Raw genomic sequence first — 22,658 nt, forward strand, 5'->3', positions numbered from 1 at the left:
AATTAGAAATAGGCATGGTAAAAAAATCACTTATTTCTTCATTTTAAAAGTTTAATTTCCATTTGATTTGATCACATGAAAAAGTGCTCTGCTTTATATAATGCTTGAATAAAAGTCATTGCATTTAATTGCATTTCATCCTTTAATATGTAGTCATCATAAGCTCAGCTTTTAATAAGTCCACGCTGCAACAGTTTCTCACATCTGTCCATTTATTTTTAATCAAAGAAAAATACTCTCTCCGCCAATGCATTTCATTGTATTATTGACAATACCCTAGAAAACTGCTAAACATAGCACAGTTAGCTCAGCTTCTTCTCTGAAAATTTTCAGCCACTTTTCTTCTGGTGATAAGTCTGTGGTGCACAGTTCTGGAGAAGGTTCTCAAATGTCAAATAGTGCTGAAAAACACAGTCTTCATCAGTGCCCTGCAGATTGAGACTAGTGGTCACATTGAGTAAGTCAGTGAATGCAAACTGCTTAAGTTAAGGCTAACTTTGACAGTGTAAACAAGTAGTTCATGTCTTCAGCACTGGTCCTTCCACTGGATAGTTTTTTGGCAATGTCAGAGTCACTATAAATACACAGTCCAAACTGTTATAGGACTGACTGAAGAAGTCTTTGTTGAGACAAAAGGGCTTACTCTGGAAGAATACAATTCTGTTTTATTACGTGACAGTTTCAGGACCTTTCTCCAGTGTAGAAAAAAGATGTTTTTCTGTTGTTTTTTTCTGCTGTTATAAGAAATGTTAAGCTTAACTGTATGGAACATCTCATAGGCTTCTGCTATAATAAAATCAAGTTATGGTTCTTCAAGGTTTGGGTTCCTGGTCCACTTTGTCATCAGGTGACTTATTTTGGCTTGCAGAATAGTCATATGATAGTCAGTTGCCTCATGTATTGTTACATCATTTCTTCCACCATGATTGACTAGGAATTCATTTTTATAGTACCTGCAGAATGCTTTCAGGTCACTGCATTTTTGATCCAGTCAAATTCCAGTTTTTAAACATCTTGCCACTTAGAAGCAATGCTGGGAACAAAGTCATTTTTTTGATGGTGATAGACTCTGATGAAGCTGTTCTCTTCATTCTTAAATAAATGTTTGCCTGGTATACACACATTTAACAAAATAGTAATAGTTGGATAGCACACTATAGCAGAACTGCAAAGCTTTAAGAAAATCATTGAGTTTGTAGTGTGTACCAAGCTGAGGATGACTTTTCTGTACATGCATACATGAAGGTAAGGAAAAACTAAAAAGTAAACCTGACACCACTTACTAAGATGCATAAGATAAAATGTTAGCATTTCCCTTCACTTGTCTTATCCATTTTCTCCTTACACGTGACAAGCCTTTTTAATAGGGTTCGTATCACGTTGTTGAACTTTTAAAAGTACGAACGTCATATGGTCAACACCATATATCGAACTTTTAAAAGTTTGAACGTTTCAACGGAGATCCCCGTACAGTGCGGCAATGGAAGTTTTCCATTGTCTGCACTGTAGTGCAATCTCAGAGTTGGTATATTTAAAGAGGAGCTTTCAGGTAGGTTTTTTCTGTTTTTTTATTTGATTTTCGAACTTTTAAGAGTTCGAACATATGGTCTTGACCATATGGTGTTCGAACTTTTAAAAGTTCGATTATCTGATATAGACCCTTTTTAATATATGTCAACATAAAGAAGAAATGAAGGTCAAAGCAAACTGAGTAAATGTAATAAAATGTGAAAATTATTCAGTTTCTCATAACATATCTGCATCCATACAAAGACAAGTAAAGGTGCAAATACTGGTATTTGGAAATAAGTGGCATTTGGAAAGAACTGAGATGTAACAATCTGTAACATGGAAAAGACCTAGAAAAATTTATGACATAAAATGCTGACATTTGGAAAATAAGATGGGACAATCTAAATTGGAAAGGACTGAGAAACATTTGTAAAATGAAGCAATGTTGTAAAGAGGCTATACCTGAACTTTAATAAGCATGTATAAAAGACCTGAGCAATGGGGGGAAAATGACAATATGAGAAAATGAAATTGATTTTTACACCATCTATCTAAACCTCAATGAACACAATACAAAGGACAAATTGATGAAAGAAGAAACTCAGAACTGGTGCAAATACTGCCACTTGGGGAAGTTAATGGCTGACATTGTGTCTTACTGTCCTATAATTTCTTTTAAGTACACTTTACAAGTAATAGAACTGTGTGTTAAGGCAGACATGTAACATTCCACATCTATTAGATAGTAAGGGTTTTAAAAAGGTTTGGAATTTTACACTAGTAACAGCAAGGACACACACAACTGTATGAAAAGTTTAATTAGACAACATACAATGAACAAAATATCTTGAAATGCTCAAACCACTAAAATGTACAATGTTTCTCCTCTAACATACATGCCTACATGCATCCTCACAAGTTCATAAAACATTCCCAGGGATTCAGTAAACTTTGTGTAGGCTTATCATGAAGCCTACATGAAGTTTACGTGTTTGCGCAGTGAGCAGCAGTGTTAATTACATATTCATGCCACCCACCATGTTTAAACATAAACAAGTGTGGTTTCATGACCGGCAACAGTGTTGCCAGCCAGGAAACCATATAAAGCAACAAGGATAGCAATCCTGTGTTCCTCAGAGCAAACTAGGTTAGCGGTATTATATGGAATGCCACAATGATTACCAGGGTTTAACATACAATACAGGACAATGTATGCAGTGTAGAGTATTCTGAAATCCCAGTCCTGGCATTCTGTACAAAAGTTATGCAAATGATCTGTAAGGGTATATGGACTGCCATTTAAAATAAACAGTCAAGGGAAGTGTGTGTATTGAATAGGGACACACAGATGAATTGGAGGAATGAACACAGGGAAAGAGGACAGGTGAAACATTCCTAATGTACAGTAGATGAGGGCATGTCAATAGAAGACATTTGTAGCAATTACAATAATCACACATCAGTATAGTACAGCACAGACTGTACTCTGAAAATGTGTATCATGTGACTTTCACACAAGGTGACAGAATAATGGAGAATATCTCTTTGTGAGATAAGCATCCTGACATGAACAATGCAGAGGACATCTACTAGGGATGGTATATACAATTGGGTTGGGTGCATATTGTGAAGCTGTGCAAACTGATGAGTGTAATATCAGCAGAGTCCTCCAACAAGGGGGGCACAGTTACAGGCTTATGGACAACAGTAAAAGAAGCAAGCACAATCATAGACAATATCATAATAATACCACCAGTAATCCCATGTCTCTGACGCAACATATGTGATTCTGAGTTATCGTAGATGGTTCTGCACAAACACACTTGTACAACTATTATGACATGTCAGCAATCTATGAAGGTAGTCAAGCACACTGTCCTAACACTGTAACATCTGTTGGAGGTGTTAGGAGTGACACTGCTATACCTGTATGTGGCATTGGGATCACTACAGGTTAGTTGATTGGTATGCATGGCAGATGTCTATGGCACAATACAGAATGTCACAAATGTAGCCCATGCCATCAATGTTATCAAACAGCTATGTACTGTGTGCATCATCAGAACAGGTATCATACATACATCTGGTGTAACACCTTGATGGGTGTTCCACACCATCAGACAGTAATGTTCATCCAACAAAAAGAATATCTGGGTATGTCTAATAAGATGTGTGACAGCTCACTGTGGCAAAGGTGGCACACTTCAGTTACACATCACTGGAAGATGTGAAGAAAGGCACATGAAGAAGGGTGCATTGTATGCAGTTATTGGTGTGATGTAGGCTGTGAACTATGGAGGTATTATGGCCTTTGATGTGGATGTCCTTCACATACTTAGAAGTTGTGTTACATACAAGGGGTAGTCAGCACTGTGGCCACATGCTGGTGGACGTTCCCCATACCATCCATCCAAGGACACAGGTCACATACCAGATGGTCTGCTTATATGGTGTGATATCTACATTATCCATGAGCTGTCCATTTGTTTTCATAACTTAACAAATCCTGCCATGTTTTTGTTTCATCATATGTGTTGTCATGGCTGTGGCAGTAACCTTTGGTGTGTGTTGATACTGTCTGTATTATACTAATATCACAGTTGAAGTCAATGATCGCCCACAGTCTGTATTCCTTCAGACAGCTGTTTGGACACAGGATATGTATGCCATTCGTGATGTCTGTGACTTAAATAATGGACAGGAAATGGCCTAGCAGGCAGCCCTGATGTATGTACCTGATCACTGGACCTAACATATAGGTCACTTCACACATTTCAACATATTCAGATGCCATGTATGTGATCCACTGGTCTATCCACTTGATATAGATGTTTATGGCCACATCTGAGGGTGCTGAATGAACACCTCAGCATGGATTTGTGTCAGATGCCTTGGCTTGGTCAAGTTCTACAGGATGATAGCATTGTCATCATGCATGCACTCAGTGACCTCTTTTAGGACATCTAATAGATGTAAAAGGCATGGATGTAGCATTAACAACTCACACAGGTCTGTTGCACACAGCTGGAATATTATTAGTGTCAATTTAGAAAAGGCCCATGATGAGATGTTGGTCTACTACCCAGATGAGGATAGTCAGGATGTGTCTATACATGTATGCATCAGGTGCTGTCCCCCCAACACAGAAGGATTCATGTTGATGTACACTCTTCTACGGGAACATAGTCATGTGGAGGGTGTGTTGAAGTGTGTATTCAACCATGCCAGGAAGGTGTATGCGCTGAGTCATGCTATAGGTTCTCTGTGATGTTGTCACAACCCACTGATTCTGTATGATAGACCTGTGCACTATCTTGAATTGACCTAAGGTTTTGACAAAAATCCCCCACTCAGATATCATTGAAAAACTCTCCCAGCTGGAGATTAGATGCTCCCCTGTTGTAGAAGGAAGTAGCACCCTACAAAAATCACAAAAAGAGTGGGGTATTGAGAATAAGAAAAAAATTAGGTATTGTTCCTATTATACAAAAAGCCCAGAATTTTCAGACACAAAATATTCAAAAAGATTAAGAGAGAAATTAAAGGATATAAAATACTTCCACAAGAAAAACTGTCAGAAGCCTCAAATAAAAATGTGTGTTCATTAATACAACAGATTTGTGAAAAACAATATCTAGACCAAGAAACCTTGATCTGTTTGGAAAAAGAGGCATCTAAGGAAGTGCAAAAATATAAACAACAAAACCTATAGATAAAAAAAGAAATATGGACAGGGGGAAGAAATAGAGATTTGATATGGTGCAATATTTATGCAAAGACAAAATCCAAATTAATGAATAGAAAGAAGGCAGCCCCAAAGAAATTCAAAGAGAAAAACAGGCAAAGGCATCCAGATATGGAAAATTTCACAATAAAAAAATAATATCACAAAGAGGGAATGTAGAAAAGAAGATTCGTAAAGTAGAAGTTAAAAAAATAGAAGTTGAAGTTATGGAGTGCCTGCAAAGTGAATGATTTGGTGTAGAAGGTCTAACACAGGTTGCATCACAGCATGATGAAACGAGTCCCGAATGTAAAGAGAAACAGGAAGAGCAGGAGACATCTGAAGAAGAAATATGGACATGGGAGAAAAAAAGAGATTTAGTATGGTGCAATATCTATGCAAAGGAGAAAGCAAAACTAATCAATACAAAAAGAGCAGCACAAAAGATATTTGAAAAGAAATACAGGCAAAGGAATCAGGGCATGGAAAACGTTACAATACAAAAATTAAGAAGACAAAGAGGAAAAGTAGAAAAGGAAATTAGTAATGGAGAAGTTAAAGAAAAAGAAACTGAGGTTATGGAGTACCTGCAAAGTGAAGGATTTAGTGTAGAAAATCTAATTCAGAAAGCACCACAACAGGATAGAGCAATGGACTTCCAAATTAAGCAGAAACCAGTGGAACAGGATGCAATTGGTCAGGTGCCATATGAAGATATTTTGGAGCCTTCCACAGGAAACCAGTATAAACATTCACTTGAAGTTGGACAGCAAGTGAAGGAACAGGAAACTGTTGAAACTCTGACACAGTCAATGTGGAGGAGTGATGGGCCAGTGAGTTCTCATATAACAGAGCAAAAGATGGCACAGGATGAAACTGAAGAGAATGTGCCACAGAAAGATGCTATAGAACTTTCAACAGAATGTCCACGGGAAATGGAGAACAAAAAATCTGCAATCAGTTTAGAAGAAAATGAACTAGGAGAAGTGTTGCTTGATTTCATAGAGATATATAGATATATCAAGATCAATGAAAGAACAGACTGCAGAAGGTCAATAAAAGCCCAAAAGTTAGATGTTTGATGAAACAAATGAACACAGCAATTAGGACTATCCATAGAGATCCATGCAATATAACAGGAGTAAACAGGATATATTACTGTGCAGCTAAATTAATAACAGATAAAATTATACCACAAGAACACAGGGTAGTGAGGAAAAGGAAGGGGAGAAATTGAATATCATCATAGAAGTATCAAATAGAGAAAACTACAAAGCAGTTAAGACAAAAAGTGTCATTGTTAGAGGAGTATAGAAGAGGGAAAAGATCAACAAAAATACTCAGAAAGACAGATGTGATAAAAGCAATACACAGTATTATAACGGATCAGGATCTATCATGCACTATCGAAATAATAAACTAAACATATCAGCACAGGCAGAAAAACTTAGAGGATATGCAGATAAATATAAAGGAAACGCACAAAATAAGCAATTTATTGATGACCTCAAAAAGTTGTACAGAGAATTGGGAAACAAGGTAAATGGAATTGAAAGGCCACCCAAAAAAGAAGAAATAGGTACATTTTGTAGACGTATTTATGAAGAGCCTGTGGAACATAACAAAGATGCTAAATGGATAGAAGAAGTAAAACAAAGAATAAGAAGTTTAAAGGTACAGTATATGAAATGGAATGAAGTAACACCGAGAGAGAGATTGAAACAAAGTTAAGAAAAGCCTCTAATTGGAAATCCCCAGGCCCAGATGCAGTACCTAACTTATGGTTAAAAGTATTAACGTCTTTGCATGAAGATTTAGCCATGAGTAAGAGCTATTTATATTTGCACTCCAAACAGACACCAATCTGGCTAACAACAGGAAAAACAATGCTCCTACTTAAGAGTGAACCTGCAAGCTACCCTAAAAATTATAGACCAGTAACTTGCCTTCCGATGATGTATAAACTATTCACTGGAATTGATGCCAACAGAGTTTGTAGTCATTTAGAAGAAAACTCAATTATGGCAATAGAACAAAAGGACAATAAAAGAAAGTCATGTGGAACAAAGGATCATTTGTTGTTAAATAAAGTCATGGTGGAGAACTATAAAAATGGGAAAAATCTAAGTATGGCATGGATTGACTACAAAAAAGTATTTGATAGTATCCCACATTCTTTGATAAAAGAGTGCTTAAAATGTGTAAGATATACCCTACACTGATCAACTACATTACAGTGACCATGGAAAAGTGGCAGACCACTCTGCAATTAAGCCATGATAAAGGACAAATTATTATCCCAGGGATAAAAATTCAAAGGGGGATATTCCAAGGTGACTCTTTGTCACTGCTGCTCTTCTGTCTTACCCTTAACCCATTACACTGTCTACTTAGCTCAGGCCATGGCTATAATTTGGTTCCTAGAAAACAACAAAGTGTAAAGACTTCTCATCTTCTCTGTGTCAATGATTTAAAACTGTATAGCACATCAGATGAGGAACTGAAAGCACAACTGCAAGTTGTCAAAACTTTTTCAGATGATATAAGAATGTCATTTGGTCTTGATAAATGTGCAAAAGTAACCTTTAAAGTAGGAAAATTGCAGCACCGAGAAAACATCAGTTTGGGACAAGAATGTGATATAAAAGAACTTGAGCAAGAGGGAGTGTATAAATATTTGGAAATTGATAAAGGATTAACAATAAAACATGAACAAATGCAAATAAAACTTAGGAATATTTTTAGAAGACTTAAATTAATCCTGAAAACAGCGTTGACATCTAGGAACAAAATTCAAGCTATAAACCAATTTGCTCTTCCTCTCCTAACTTACAGTTTTGGAGTGATTGACTGGCCCCAAAATGTGTTGGATAGATTAGACAGAAAAATAAGACGGATGCTTCATTCTCACCAAATGATTTATAAAAATTCGTGCATACCAAGATTATATATTCCCTGTTCTGAAGGAGGGATGGGCCTCCTTGAAATTGATTACATGTATTGATCTGCAGTCGTGGGATTGCACACATATCTGCTGACCTCACAAGACCCAAACATAGTGAAAGTTTTGAAACATGAGGAAAATAAATCTAAGATGACTTCTCTGCTTAGTCTAGTAGAAGCATATCGGAGTCAAGCAGGAAAGGAAATCAAACCAGAAGTAGATAAAAATCAGGCAGCAATTGAATGTGCCAAAAAAAAAAAAAAAAAAAAAAAAAGAAAGAATATAAGGTGAAGGACCAGAAAAGAAGGCAAGAAATGTGGAAAATACATAAATATAGTTGCAAATATAGAAAACTTCTGGTAAAACCTCATGTTGATCAGGACTGAACACAGAAATAGTTAAGGAGAGGTGAATTCAAACCAAGAGATGAAAGGTTAATATTGGCGACCCAAGATAGTGGGCTACGTACAAATTGGTTTACAAAGTCCATTGAACATGTAGGAGAAAGAGACAAATGTAGGTTTTGTAAAACAGAATTGGAAACAGTCGCACACCTCATTGCTGGTTGTGACATACTAATGGCAGAAGGACTGTATACTGAAAGACATAATAATGTGGCAAGACTGTTGCACTGGGGATTGTGCAAACATTATGGTATTGAAGTGGCTGAAAAACAGTGTTAACTTGAGCCACAAAGCATCATAGAAATTGATGAAGTCTACACCACATGGGATCACCCATTACCAACAGTTCAAAAGGTAGATGTGAGAAAACTGGATATAGTGGTCCATGAAAAGAAGACAAAAGTAGCATTGATAATTGAAATCAACACACCCAGTGACTACATTGTTTTGCATACAGAGAGACACAAAGCCATAAAATATCAGAATTTGCAGGGAGAAATGAGAGCAGTGTGGAAGAAAGATACCCAGGCAGTTCCAATAGTAGTAGGAGCAATGGGTATTATAAAAAAGAATCTACAATCTTATTTAAATATGTTACCAGTACATGTAACCCCATACGAATTGCAGAAGGAGTCATTACTGGGCACATTATGGGTGCTGCGAAGAGCACTTCTAGCTGACATCAAAGATTGAAACAATACTAATTTCATGAACTTTAATCATACTTTGACTTAGGAATGGGGTCCATTCCTGCCATGGTATTAGAGACTCAAAAGGCTTGGAGAAATTAAAATAAAATGGTGATTAAGCCTTATGTCACTAGATGTTTAACAAATTGGCTCACCAACAGAACACATACTGTGAAAGTTGGTTAATAAACATGTACCAGTAGAGCTGTCACCATTGGTGTACCCCAAGGGATCTAGGCTTGGCCCTTTACTGTTGGTAATGTATTTCTCGACAGTCCAGGCTAAAGTATACAGCCTTTGGCTTACCAAGTTTGCTGATTCTAGCTTATTTGGTGCAATCATTGAGTCTACCAATGATGATGTCATACTACAGGAGGGGCTAACACAGATAAATGATTGGTGCCAAAGCCACATGATCTACAAATAAATGCAAAAATATGTGTTTATTCTGGCCTTCTGCAAAATGGAATTTCCTGCTAATCACAGCATTGACAGCAGTCTCCCTATGCAAAACCTAGTGGTGCAAGACCTGGCAACACACACACATAGCAATCTGAACTTCAACCACCAGTGTCCACAGTGGTATGGAAAGGCTATGTTGTGCATCTCATAAGTCAAGCCATCGTGTTCAGATCTGAGGATTATATAACAGCACTGTACTTGAATGTCATCAGAACACTAATAGAGTATAATGCTCCATTTTGCATGTACCTCACCAGACACCTACAGCAGCTCGAGAGACCACAGGGGTTTCTCACCAAGAAAATGCAGGGCCTGCAAACCATTCCATGACGTATGTAGATAGACTGTAAGCCCTGTCACTGTAATCTGTATCATATAGGATGAGATGACTTGTGACTTGACCCTGCCGTAGTGGGAATGCTGCATACCCACAACTCAGCCATAGCAGATGATATCAGCAGAGTCTGGTGAGGAGAAAATGCTAATAGCAGTGTCCCACGTGGTGGTGTAAAATGCACTCTGTAATGTCAATCAAGGGCACAGACACAAACACAGAGACACACACACACACACACACACACACACACACACACACACACACACACACACACACACACACACACACACCAGTTGACTGCAGTGAGAAAAGAATCCCTACCTATCTAAGTGCACCAACTAGAAAACTATGTATTTAAGGCAAGGACCACAGCTCACGTCTAACTTGAAGAGTGTCAGACAACACTTTATAGTGGATGGCATCAGCAGAGTCTGATGAGGAGAAAATGCTAATAGTGGTGTTCCACATGCTGGTATAAAATGCACTCTGTAATGTCAATAAAGGGCACACGCACACAAGCACACACACACACACACACACACACACACACACACACACACACACACACACACACACACACACACACACCAGTTGACTGCAGTGAGAAAATAATCCCTACCTATCTAAGTGCACCAACTAGAGAACTATGTATTTAAGGCAAGGACCACAGCTCAAGTCTAACTTGAAGAGTGTCAGACAACACTTTATAGTGGATGGCATCAGCAGAGTCTGGTGAAGAGAAAATGCTAATAGCAGTGATCCACCTGCTGGTATAAAATGCACTCTGTAATGTCAAGCAAGGGCACAAACACACATACACACACACACATACACACACACACACACACACACACACACACACACACACACACACACACACACACACTGACTGCAGTGAGAATATAACCCCTACCTATCTAAGTACACCAACTAAAGATCTTTGTATTTAAAAGCGGAGCCACATATTCAATATATTTCTGAACAAATACTGAGAAACCAGGGTTGCAGTGCACAGGGGAGGTAACACATGTCTGCATTGCAAATATCTGACATATTCTTAGATAGGACCTTCATTTTGTTATGTTTCCATATGTAATTTCATGCCATGCAGACTGAATGGATAGTAAACAGACTAATGCATGCTAATACTTAGTTTGCATAGCACAACAGTGAGCAGTGGGTTTGCACGATGGCTGTCAAAGTGTTTGAGCATGTGAGATACACCTTTCTACTGCTTTCCCTGTTTGCATGTAGTTAAACAGTGCACAAACATGAGGCTCATTGCTAAAATTTTGAGAGTTAGTACTGAGTGTATGAAATACACCTGCTGCTTAGCTGTGGCAGTAGGTGTAACTGCATTGACACATTACTTTTTGAGCTCAGATGATACTGGGCTCGAATCCATGTGTATGTAATACTTTTAAATAAGTAGTGATAATGCAATGAACTTATGCTTATACAACATTCACCTTGTATGGCACTGCAAGGAGGTAAGCTGTACTACAGAAGAGGCATTTACTGTCACTTGGCATTGGTGCACATTGCCCAACTCCTTGTAAACATAGAGGCCAAAAAAGTGAAGGGCTCCATTGCTTTTTATTTTTGGTACTTATATGTTTTGTGTGTGATTCTATTTTTTATCAAAAAATAGGAAAAATACAGTTGTACAGGAATGATAGTAGCATATGATATGCCCAAATAAACTGCTGTCATAAATACTAATGTAAGATCGGTGTTAAAGTTCACCTTGCATTCTTATTAAAAACAAGAAAACAGGATTCAAGTTGGTATTGCTTGTTTAACCCACAGTTATTAAGTAAAGAAAGATAATTATATTCAAAAGATGACTCTATTTTTGGCCAGATTATAGGTGTTAAAGTGAGGTGGATAGGAAAGTGGTGAAATGGAGATAAAGGAAGGGGGAAGAACAAAGGGAAAGAAATACAGGAATGTGCAAGAGTAAGGTAGGAAATAACCATAGCTATTTCTTTAACAGTGTAAACTGAAAATATGTACAGAATATTAGGTGAATTTGGACTGTTACCGCCACAGAGTGGAGTGACAACAACACAATCATGTTGTATAGCCAGTTAGACCAAATCAAGTGTGTCAAGAAGACACGTGTGAAATGGAGAGCTATGTATGGGGGTGATATTTTTTTATGGGACAGGTGACCATTGTTTTTTAATTCAGAAAGAGCGGAATCCTGGGTAAGGGACATTGGTGTTTCTGGGTCAGGTAAATTAGGTAGGTGAGGAAGCAAATGCAAGCAAACAAGACAAACAAGACAAGACACAGGGATAGTGAGAGACACAAAAGGTTGAGGGGCACCATGATTGGGGTAAGGGAGGGGACAATGCAAGCTCATGCCTGCCAATCATGGATTCAGTGAGAATTTAATCTTCACCTGCAGGACAGTCATTACTGTCCCGTTACATTACTGGGTGCTGGAGTGCTTGACTTCTTCTCCGCCAATGTACCATAAGGGAGAGCAGCCTCTCCATTTGGCATAGACAAACACCAATAGTGTAGTGCACAACTCTATTCACCAACCCTGGCATCTCCTGGTGGGTGATGAAATCCCCACCTCTCCCACTAATGCTGGAGGGTCCCACAGTACCACTGCCAGGGCAGTGCTACCTGAGAGCATAGGTAGTATAGGTGCAGCTGAGGCAGTGCTGCCAGGTTGGGTCCCAGATGTGCTGGGCATCAGTGCTTGAGCTGGTGGAGCAGTGGCTGGATGACCCACTGGGGCTGGCCTACCTTGCTGTGCTGTAAAGCATTTAGTGATGGATGACACTGAGACATTTTTATGGCACATAATAGAAAATTAAAAATGAGATAAAGGTTGGGGGTGAGAGAAAAAAAGAGATAAAATTAGTACCATCATATGCAACATACAATGCACTATCACAATTATACATCTATTTTATCTGAACTATTAAATTTAAGTATATGTTCGACCAACTACAAACTATAATTATGGACTGCTTAAAGTAATCCTTGCAATGTGCATATATTGAACATATGCTTGGTCCAAGTATACTGATTACAGTTAACAGTATGGCATTTATGTCACTTGTATAGAGTTTAATTTATGTAATATTATGAAGGAAATGTAGTGTTGTATAATTGTTGCTCATGGTATTTGAACCCATAACCTCTGAGTACAGTCTTACACTTGACTCCTAAAGTTGGTTTGTGCTACAGACTTATGCATACTTGCTTTTATAGTTAGGATACTCATGCGCACTTTGGTACTACTGTATAGAATAGCAAAAACCTATCATTAACTTTTAAAGCTACAATAATACTTCTGTTGTGGTGCATATATACCACTTGCTTCCCTCTGTCTTTCCAGATGTTCAGCATGAGCCTGATGATTCAACTCTATTTCAGCATTAGCTGTGAAAAGCAAAGAAAAGAAGAGAAGAGCATTATGCATATCAGTCTTGCCTATATTTAGCTTTGCTGTATTAAAAATCTTCTTTATTAGCATACTTACACAACTGTGGGATGTCACCAGTTTGAAATTCGAGCACTGGATGAGCATATCCCTGCTGTGCCTTTGTAGGTCATTGAAGTGGGACCTACACTGTTCTCCAGTGTGTGGGATGTCAGTCGTACTGGATACAGCCTTAGCCAAACTACTCTAAGCCTCAGACTTGTACTGGGAGCCAGAATAGTCCCCCTGCAGAAGACTTTGACTGTGGCACTTTACCAGGAGTCCAATAAATATCCTGGACTCCTGAATACCCCACCTCTGTGCTCTAAACTGTGCACCTACTCCCACTAATGACAGACATGTCTAATACCAAACATAGACCAATGGCAAATGATGATTTCCTGCCAATTCTTATTATCGTGTTTACTGGTAGTCCACAAAACCAAGAAACGATGCCAACCATGTTTGCATGATGTTAAGAAGAGAGCAACAGTGTCAAGCAAGGAGGAAAGCAACATTTGAAATTGGAAGGTTAATCTGACACTTGACATTAGTTTGAGGGGTGTCTGCTGTTGTAACTGTTAGGTGAGTTAACTTTGCAGACATGCACTGGGGCATAAATTCCATGACCTGTCAAAATGTTTTTTGGCTTTATACACTGATAAACTTGATTTTTAAAGTGTGGGATTCAAACCTATGCATAAGGGACAAAACATTTTCTTCTTCAGTGATGATTTTTCATCTTTGCTACAGAAGTGCTGCTCAGACATAGTCATGAATCATTTATAAATACAGCTGACAGTCTGAGGTATTAACCATGTATATGTGAGACCTGGCAATGTTCTTGTGTATAGATTCATTTGTGTATGTGTCTTATTTAAATGTGAAGTCTATGCAAGTCCAGATAACAGAATTATACTCATAGCTGGCTTTAGGCAACAGCAAACCCTGCGGTTGCTGGCGGCCCCCAACCACAGCAAGCTATCTTATCTTGATATTTTTTAACATGTCTGTCAAACCTACAAAAGCTGGTTCAGCAATCTTGTATACTTAATAAACTAGGTGGGTAATAATAACTCTTATTTATATCTCCTTTAACATTGAAATATATCTCTAGTTGTAGTCTCAGCATTTTATCAAGTAAAAGGCTTCACAATTACATTAAATATTTTACCACTGACATAATACTAAGTTAAACCCTTCGAGTGACCATTCTGCCCACTAAAACTAATAACATAGCCAGCTTTAAGCACTTGCAATATTCATGGCTGCTGGGGGGCCCCCTTAATCATCATTGACTGTGTCCCCACAAAAGCTGCTGCTGGTTGGGAAAAATTAAGAGAAAAGAATGTATTAATTTTCTAATTACAAACTTTTACCTGTACAGGGTTGTGGTGTGACTCTGTTAGGATAAAGCTGATACTGAACATGAGTAAGGTAAGCACCAGAGATCAGCAGTCCTGAGTGACTAATCTCAGTGTACAACATGGATTCTAAGAACTGCTCATGCTCCCAGTCTTCAGGAATGGTTTTCTCTTTCATGGAGTTTTACAAATACTGGCAGAACACCAGATACCATAACTCTCAACTGCTTTGCTGAAGAATTCTATGCAGGGCACAAAATAGTAGCAGAATAAAGGCTCATAATCAGGAACATGTTTTAAATATTATTCTAATACACGTAAAAAGTTTATAGACTAGCATCTTTTGCATTAACATGATTTTTTGGATAAGATGAAGTAAAAAACTCTGACATCTGGATTTATTGACTTTTTGTAATCCTGAATGATTTACCAGCAAATCAAACTTTTTATGAAAGACAGGGAAAATTATGAGGCAAAATCAGAGAATGTCTGTGAAATCAAGGATAGTGACAGGATTACATTACTCCACAATGAGTTAAATAAAAGTGAATTAACCCTGGCAGTGAGTGATCTGGTGTGACAGTAATAGTGTTGCACAATGTATTGCTATTTGCTGAAATAAATACAAAACTAGTACTGCTATGGCTTATGCATGTGCGTGTTTTTAAAAAGAAAATATCACATATTTTTATCTGTGCACACACCCAGTAATGCCAGGACACATACATTATTCTTTTGGGTATCAATAAAAATGCAACTAACAAGTAATTATATTTCAAAAGCAAGGCATGTAATAAATCAGTGAACATTCAGACACTTATGGTGGTCCCTACTCCCTAGGCTGTGTAAATGGATAATCATCCTTGACTGTATGGGGGTCCCCACAAAAGCTGTTGCTGGTCAGGGGAAAAATGTATTAATTTTTTGATTATACTCTTTAACTGTAACAGGCTGTGATATCACCCTGTTAGGATAAAGTTGATAATGGTCTCTGTGCTCAGCTGCACCCATTCTAAAACCAGCCCTGCTCAGATGTGTGTGTACAGAAAGCTGCTGTAGGTTATGTGTGCATTTGGGGGGGGGGGTTCTGGGGATCATGTGGCTATTGCTTCTTTAATTTGCATCACAGTCAGACTTTAGAGATGTGCACAGGAGGTCATCACAGCCTGTGTTTGGGTTGGGGACAGTGTTGTTATTATTTCCTTTACCTTTCTTACAGATCTCAGAGGTGTACAAAGAAGGTTACTATAGCTTGCATAGGGGCAGTGTACTGTCTAGGAGAAACAAAGTAGAATAGATTATTATAATCTTTATTTTTGTTCACTGTCCTCACAATCACACATCAGGCACATATACAGTGGCTGCATTTCAGGGTTGAAATTTAGAGGTTAGGAGTGAGGAAGCATGATATGCATTTATATCATCAGTCACTTGAAATACATGATTGTGGCAATCTGAACCTTTGCTTTCATCCCAGTTTAACCCCAGAATGATCCATAGGCAGTGACTATCTTTTTTTTTTGGGGGGGGGGGTTAGGGAGGCAGGCATATTCCCAGATAGGATCTATGTATCCTCACAGTAGTTTATTGTGAGCTATTATTTTGTCAGCTTTGAACATTAAGCCTTGGGCACAACTTATGTCTTCTTTGAAAAAAAAAAAAAAAGATGAGTAATATCCTTTAATTACTCAAGTTTTTTTGTTCAGACCTCTGCTGGATTAAAAGGTTGGGAAAATGCTCTAAAATGCATCCCAGAGCATCTATAACCCCATGGCTTCTGGGGGCACTACCTTAATTGAGTTATTTCCTAAATGGTGACTACTGTGCTGTCCTGGTCAGGAAGGGTATGCTGAAAGGATGCTAGGAAAACTAAAACTGAACACCAGCACCAAATTTCTTTCCTTATTTGTAATTTCTGTTCAAGCCATCATTGGATGAAAAGGTTATGTAAAAAGAAAAAAAAAATTAAAATGTACTTCAGAGAATATAGAAAGTTATAGCTTTTTGAAAAAGTTGAAGAGTAAGACAAAATGTGACAACAGGAAGAAAAAAAATGAATGCACCTGGTATGGGGATTCCACAGTGGGAGTTAGGGGACAGAGGGGAGCACTGAGGGATGTACATGGATGGGATGGGGCTAAAACAGTAGGCATTGCTTAGGGCACCATTTCACCCAAGTCTAGCTCTGTACATAGAGCTGTTATAATGTATCATTGTTGCAACTAAATGCCAGTAACATGACTATCTCTTTGAGATGGGTCAACACAGTGTGGTACATAGGCCTTTTGTAATGTAAAAACACTATGAATACAGTTGAGTCTATGCGGACTACTCCTAAAACATTACAGCATGAACTAAAAGGCTACTTAGGATGGGTGGCAGTGACAGAGTAATACTTAGACTGAAATTGTCTATGTCCCTCAACTTGACATTTGCTGGTGGCCCCCAAAATGCTAATACCAGCCCTAATTATACTTATAGAAATATAGTTGACATTATACCCTCAGGCATACATCTGAAAACACAATAAGTGTGTCTTATCCCTATGTCAAGACCCTGGAAGAAAACACAATGAAGCTTACGGACATGGCGACTTAGTCAAGCCTTGTAGTTGTTGATTTAACAGTGTAGTCCACAGAAATCCACAGGATAAAAACGCCAAGGAACAAAGCTTTTTAGCTGTTAAAAAAGTTTAATCCAAGCATTCACTTCACAGGAAAAAACACTGAAATCACACTAATGCTCCAAATGTAAGTACGTTTTCGTTTCAAAAACTTCCTCAGATGTGGGCTGGTAACTGCATCAGTGCATATATATACATCAATTAACATTTAAAACCACCAATCTCATGCTACATAGTAAATGAGGCATAATTGAAAAGTATGCCATGAAAACTTTTAAAGGCACATTCTAAATGCCTTATTTCTTGCATAAAAAGTACTATTGACCTAATTGTACTAATGATAACAATCAAATATCATACCAGCTGTCTAAAAGTTTGCAAACTCTAAACTTTAAACATATCTGTATTAACATGAATAGCTGCTTATTAATGTATTTCTCTGAATTTTGTAAGCGTGATTATAACATTTACTCCATATAAGTTCTGGGTTCAGAGAAATTCCTAGGAAACATACATTCTTTATAATAGAAAATTGTAGTTCATCTTTGTTCCACAAGATGGCATTGTATTAAAAGTTGTTTTAGAAAAGGTTTTAAAAGGTTTTACAGATTTTAAAGTTTAAATTAAAGTAATAAAAATGACTGGATCAAAGAGTTTGCAAACTTTTAGACAACTGGTATGATATTTGATTGTTATCATTAGTACAATTAGGTCAATAGTACTTTTCATGCAAGAAATAAGGCATTTAGAATGTGCCTTTAGAAGTTTTCATGGCATACTTTTCAATTATGCCTCATTTACTATGCAGCATGAGATTGGTGGTTTTAAATGTTAATTTATGTATATATATATATATATATATATATATATATATATATATATATATATATATATATATATACACTGATGCAGTTACCAGCCCACATCTGAGGAAGTTTTTGAAATGAAAATGTACTTGCATTTGGAGCGTTAGTGTGATTTCAGTGTTTTTTCCTGTGAAGCGAATGCTTGGATTAAACTATTTTAACAGCTGAAAAACTTTGTTCCTTGGCGTTTTTATCTTGTGGATTTCTGTGGACTACACTGTTAAATCAATTACTACAAGGCTTGACTAAGTCACCCTGTCCGTAAGCTTCATTGTGTTTTCTTCCAGGGTCTTGACATATGGTTTTTTAGTTACTTTTTGACCTGTTGGCAGTTTTTGGTGTCTTATCCCTCATATACATCTAACTCATATAAACTCTACTATCTAAAGTGTTATAAGTGGGATTAAATATAATGTGTAATGGAACAACAATAAAAATGTCTGGAATGTCCTGTATTAGAACCCAGGACCATGTGTATGGCAGCCCTATGCTTACACCTGTTGCCACAAGACTGTTAAAATAACACTTGTATATTTTTCTGTTCAGTGTTATAAACTGGACTGTCACAACAGTAAAATATGTTGCACTTCCTGTATTAGAACCCAGCACCATCTGTATTACAGCCCTACACTTACACCTGCTGCCAGTGGAATAGTTAAATGACAGTTGCATAATTCCCTGTTCATTCTTAAGTTTTGTGTGTTAGCCACAGTGTAATGCCACTTAGCGTGTTTGCACAGTGCCCAACAGAATTAATAGAATGTATCAGTTTTACATTATTGACTGTCTGTGTCCTGTCTGCAGGTGTTTGAGGGCTGCAGGTGTTGGGGAAGCTTACTTAGTGGTTTTGTGCAATAGAAAGCAAAAATTGCAACAACGTATCCTTTTTTATCTTTACATTGTCTATGCCCCATTTGCAGGTGTTCTGTCTACTTCCTGTGTCAGCCATTGCTAAGCATCATGCAAATGAGATAATCACAGCTAAACCTGTCATTCATTGTGTTTCTCTGTTGACCCTTGTTTGTGTTAAGCTGCTCACCACCCAAATATTGGCATAAAAATAAAAGAATAAATAAACAAAAAGGTAAAATTAGTTGAAATAAAGAAAAGCAATCTATGAAATAACACTACAAAAATGTTGTTGATACTCATAAAATATTTTTACACAAGTCTGGATTTGAACTGTCACTTCAGTGAACCTTTAGAACAGAGTAAGTGTGCCTTACACCTGTTTGCCACATAAGCAGCTTTGCAGTAGGGAACTGAAATTTTTCTGCATACAACCAACTGCAACATCATCCACAGTACTAACAAACCATATGACAGCTGTTTGTACATGTATTGATTTCAAATGTAGTGCACTGAGTGATCACACAACCATTTATGACTATTGCTTGCAAAAATGCAGCTCTGTCTTATCTCTCTGTGTTTGTTGCTCATTCTTGTCTTATCCGAGCAGTAATCTGAAACAGACAGTCTGTAAGGCATTCTCTATCATTGTCCTTAAAATGTATGATGTAAATGGCAATAATATGCAGTTATCAAGACTGTGAAATGTGTGCTGCTTACTTACATTCTACACTTTGTAAGTCTAACCTGGCTGACACACCCACTGGAGGTAGGGCATTCTGAATTGCTGTTATGTTTTCCTTGTCCTTACCAGTTATCCTTCACAGTTGCAATCTATTAGCAACAAACACTGAGGGAGTGCCTGCACTATCTTTACATCTGATACATAAGCCAAATAATTGGGATTCAGCAATGCTAGTGAGTTCACACTTCATTTGCATCTTCACTGTGCTCACAACCCTGAATCTACACCATAAAAAGGAAACTGTGTAGCTAGGGAACCTGAAGGTGAGGAGATTTGTTTATGTGGATAACACAAAAGAGGATATTACTTTGGGATATATCTGCCTGAAGACTACTGATCTTGAGAAGGTATGCTTGCATCTTTTAGCTATATACTGCATATGCCAAAATGTCATTAAGAAAAATCTGTTAACATATATTTGCATTAGCAAATGCTGCTTTTATCTGTATGCATTTCTTAGAAGTGTACTGATGGCATGGGCATGTTTGTCAGAGCATTTCACTTTCTCAGATGCACAGCCTTATTAACTGTTATCACAGCTGCTAATGTTACAACTGTTTTTCTTGTGTACAGTCTTCTATTGTTATTTCTGTGTAATGGTAATGTCCTATATTCTCAGTGACATAGGGTATTAGCCTTCTAGGGTGGACCATACCCACCTCTAGGGGAGTGTTGGCCACAAGTACATATGATTGGCAATAGATTAAAATGGAATGTTCTGTGTTAAATCTGTAGACGTATTTTAGGGACAGTTCATTTGATAATGCTTTTAGCATTTCACTGATGGTTTGTTAGCAAAAATGTGTAATTTGCTTTGCTTGTTGTTTTGGGGATGGGGGAGCGAAGTTCCATTTCTGTTTTGGTACAAACAAGTATATGTTGCTATTGTTGCTCTCCTTGTTTTGCATCCAACCTTGCTTTATGTGTGAATGTAATATTTTGCCTTGGCTGTTTTATGTTTCTCCAGACCGTAATAGTGAAATGCGACCTTTTATGTATTATCTGGAAACAGGACTTTTAGTTATGTGATACTTATGTGTTAATACACATAAGCTTTGTTTTAGGTCACCTAGGACTATGGCACCCAGCAGTCCCAATCCCTGAAAACCACCCTTCAGTGATCCTGAGAATCAGGTCATTGTGGAAGCTTTAAGGCAACATGGTGCCTCTCTGCTTGAGAGAGGATGTGGAGATATGTCAGGTACAATGCAGAGTTGGCAGCAGATAGTTGCTGATATGAATGCAGTAGGTGGCCACTGCAAGACATATGATCAGGTGCACCATAGGATCACTGGCATGATTTCATTGGTTTACTATCAAAATTTTGGATGGCATTCAGTCAAACTGGGATAGTCAAAAGGCTATTTTCCAGTTGACAGAAGGCCAAGCCAAAAATGGTCAACTCCACAACAACGAATACTAGTGTGCATTTGCTGTTGTGAGGTTGATGTTCTGCTTGGAGATCGCAGTACAGTGGGGATTGGGAAATGTACTCATTTCCTCACTCTAGTGCAATCTCAGAGTTTGTATATATATATATATATATATATATATATATATATATATATATATATATATATATAATTAGCAGGGGGTGTGGTGGGTGCAGCAATATGTTAGTTGGAAATGGCTGGTAGGCAGGATATGCTAGGCAATGTTGAGTACATCGAATGAAGACATGTCAAGATTACTGGTTTTGTTCCTTTTTTTCGTTGTTAGTTTTTGCAGATGTGATCATTCGACAGAATGTATTTCAAACATATGACAGGAAACCAATTTCATCTGCACGGAGGAGAGCAGCAGCAGTGTCCCATGATCAGATGGTTACCACTGGGTAGGCCTGCTACAGAGCTACCACTAACAACAAATGAAGAGTTCCTATCCACTGTCAGGGATCCAGACAGCTCCCAGGAAAGTACAGAACAGGATGTCCTTGACACTGGTGCTACTGTTCCAGGGAGAACAAGTATGTCCCAGGAGGATCTTTCAGGTAAGCTTATATATCTCAATTGTTAAATACTCTTGTATAGTAAAATATTGACAGCAATACATAAGTTCTGTTTAACAATACATTTCTTTAGGTTGGAGATGTAGATTGCAATAGTTAACACATTCTTATTGATTACACATGGGCTTAAGTTGGACTTGTCATCTAAGTTCTTGTTAAAAGTTTTGTTAATGGACATAACAAGGGGAAAAAGTTTTAACCCCCTGTGTTACTGTTGATTGTGATGATGTTGTCCTTACCTTTTGCTTAATTTCTTTCAGGGCCATCATCCTTGGGAAGCAAAGCATCAAGTGCACATGGTAAGCCAAATGTCTTTTTTGTCAGTAGTGATGAGCAGTTCAAATAATTTATATATTTTATCCATATGTGTGATGTGGGTGTCTGGACTCTTATGTGTATTGCTGTACTGCCTGCAGTAGTGGCATCACTATTAGTTTGTTAGCATACATTTGACTATAGTAGTGTAGCTATTAATTTCTTTCCTGTGTTTGTTGCTTATTATCACAGGTGATCCTGACAGTGGAATTGTAGGTCTCTTACCACCTGATATCAGAGGCAGAGTCAGGGGATGCAGAGGTTAAATCTGACACTGAAGTTGACCTTAAGCTATCCCCTGTAATTCCATCAGACATAGTCAGCAGGTCTATGCCAACCCATTCATTGGACAGGTGGAAGATGAGACACTT

This window comes from Protopterus annectens, chromosome 12.part0 (assembly GCF_019279795.1).
Source record: "Protopterus annectens isolate FY-2018-M chromosome 12.part0, PAN1.0, whole genome shotgun sequence".
NCBI classification, from domain to species: domain Eukaryota; kingdom Metazoa; phylum Chordata; order Ceratodontiformes; family Protopteridae; genus Protopterus; species Protopterus annectens.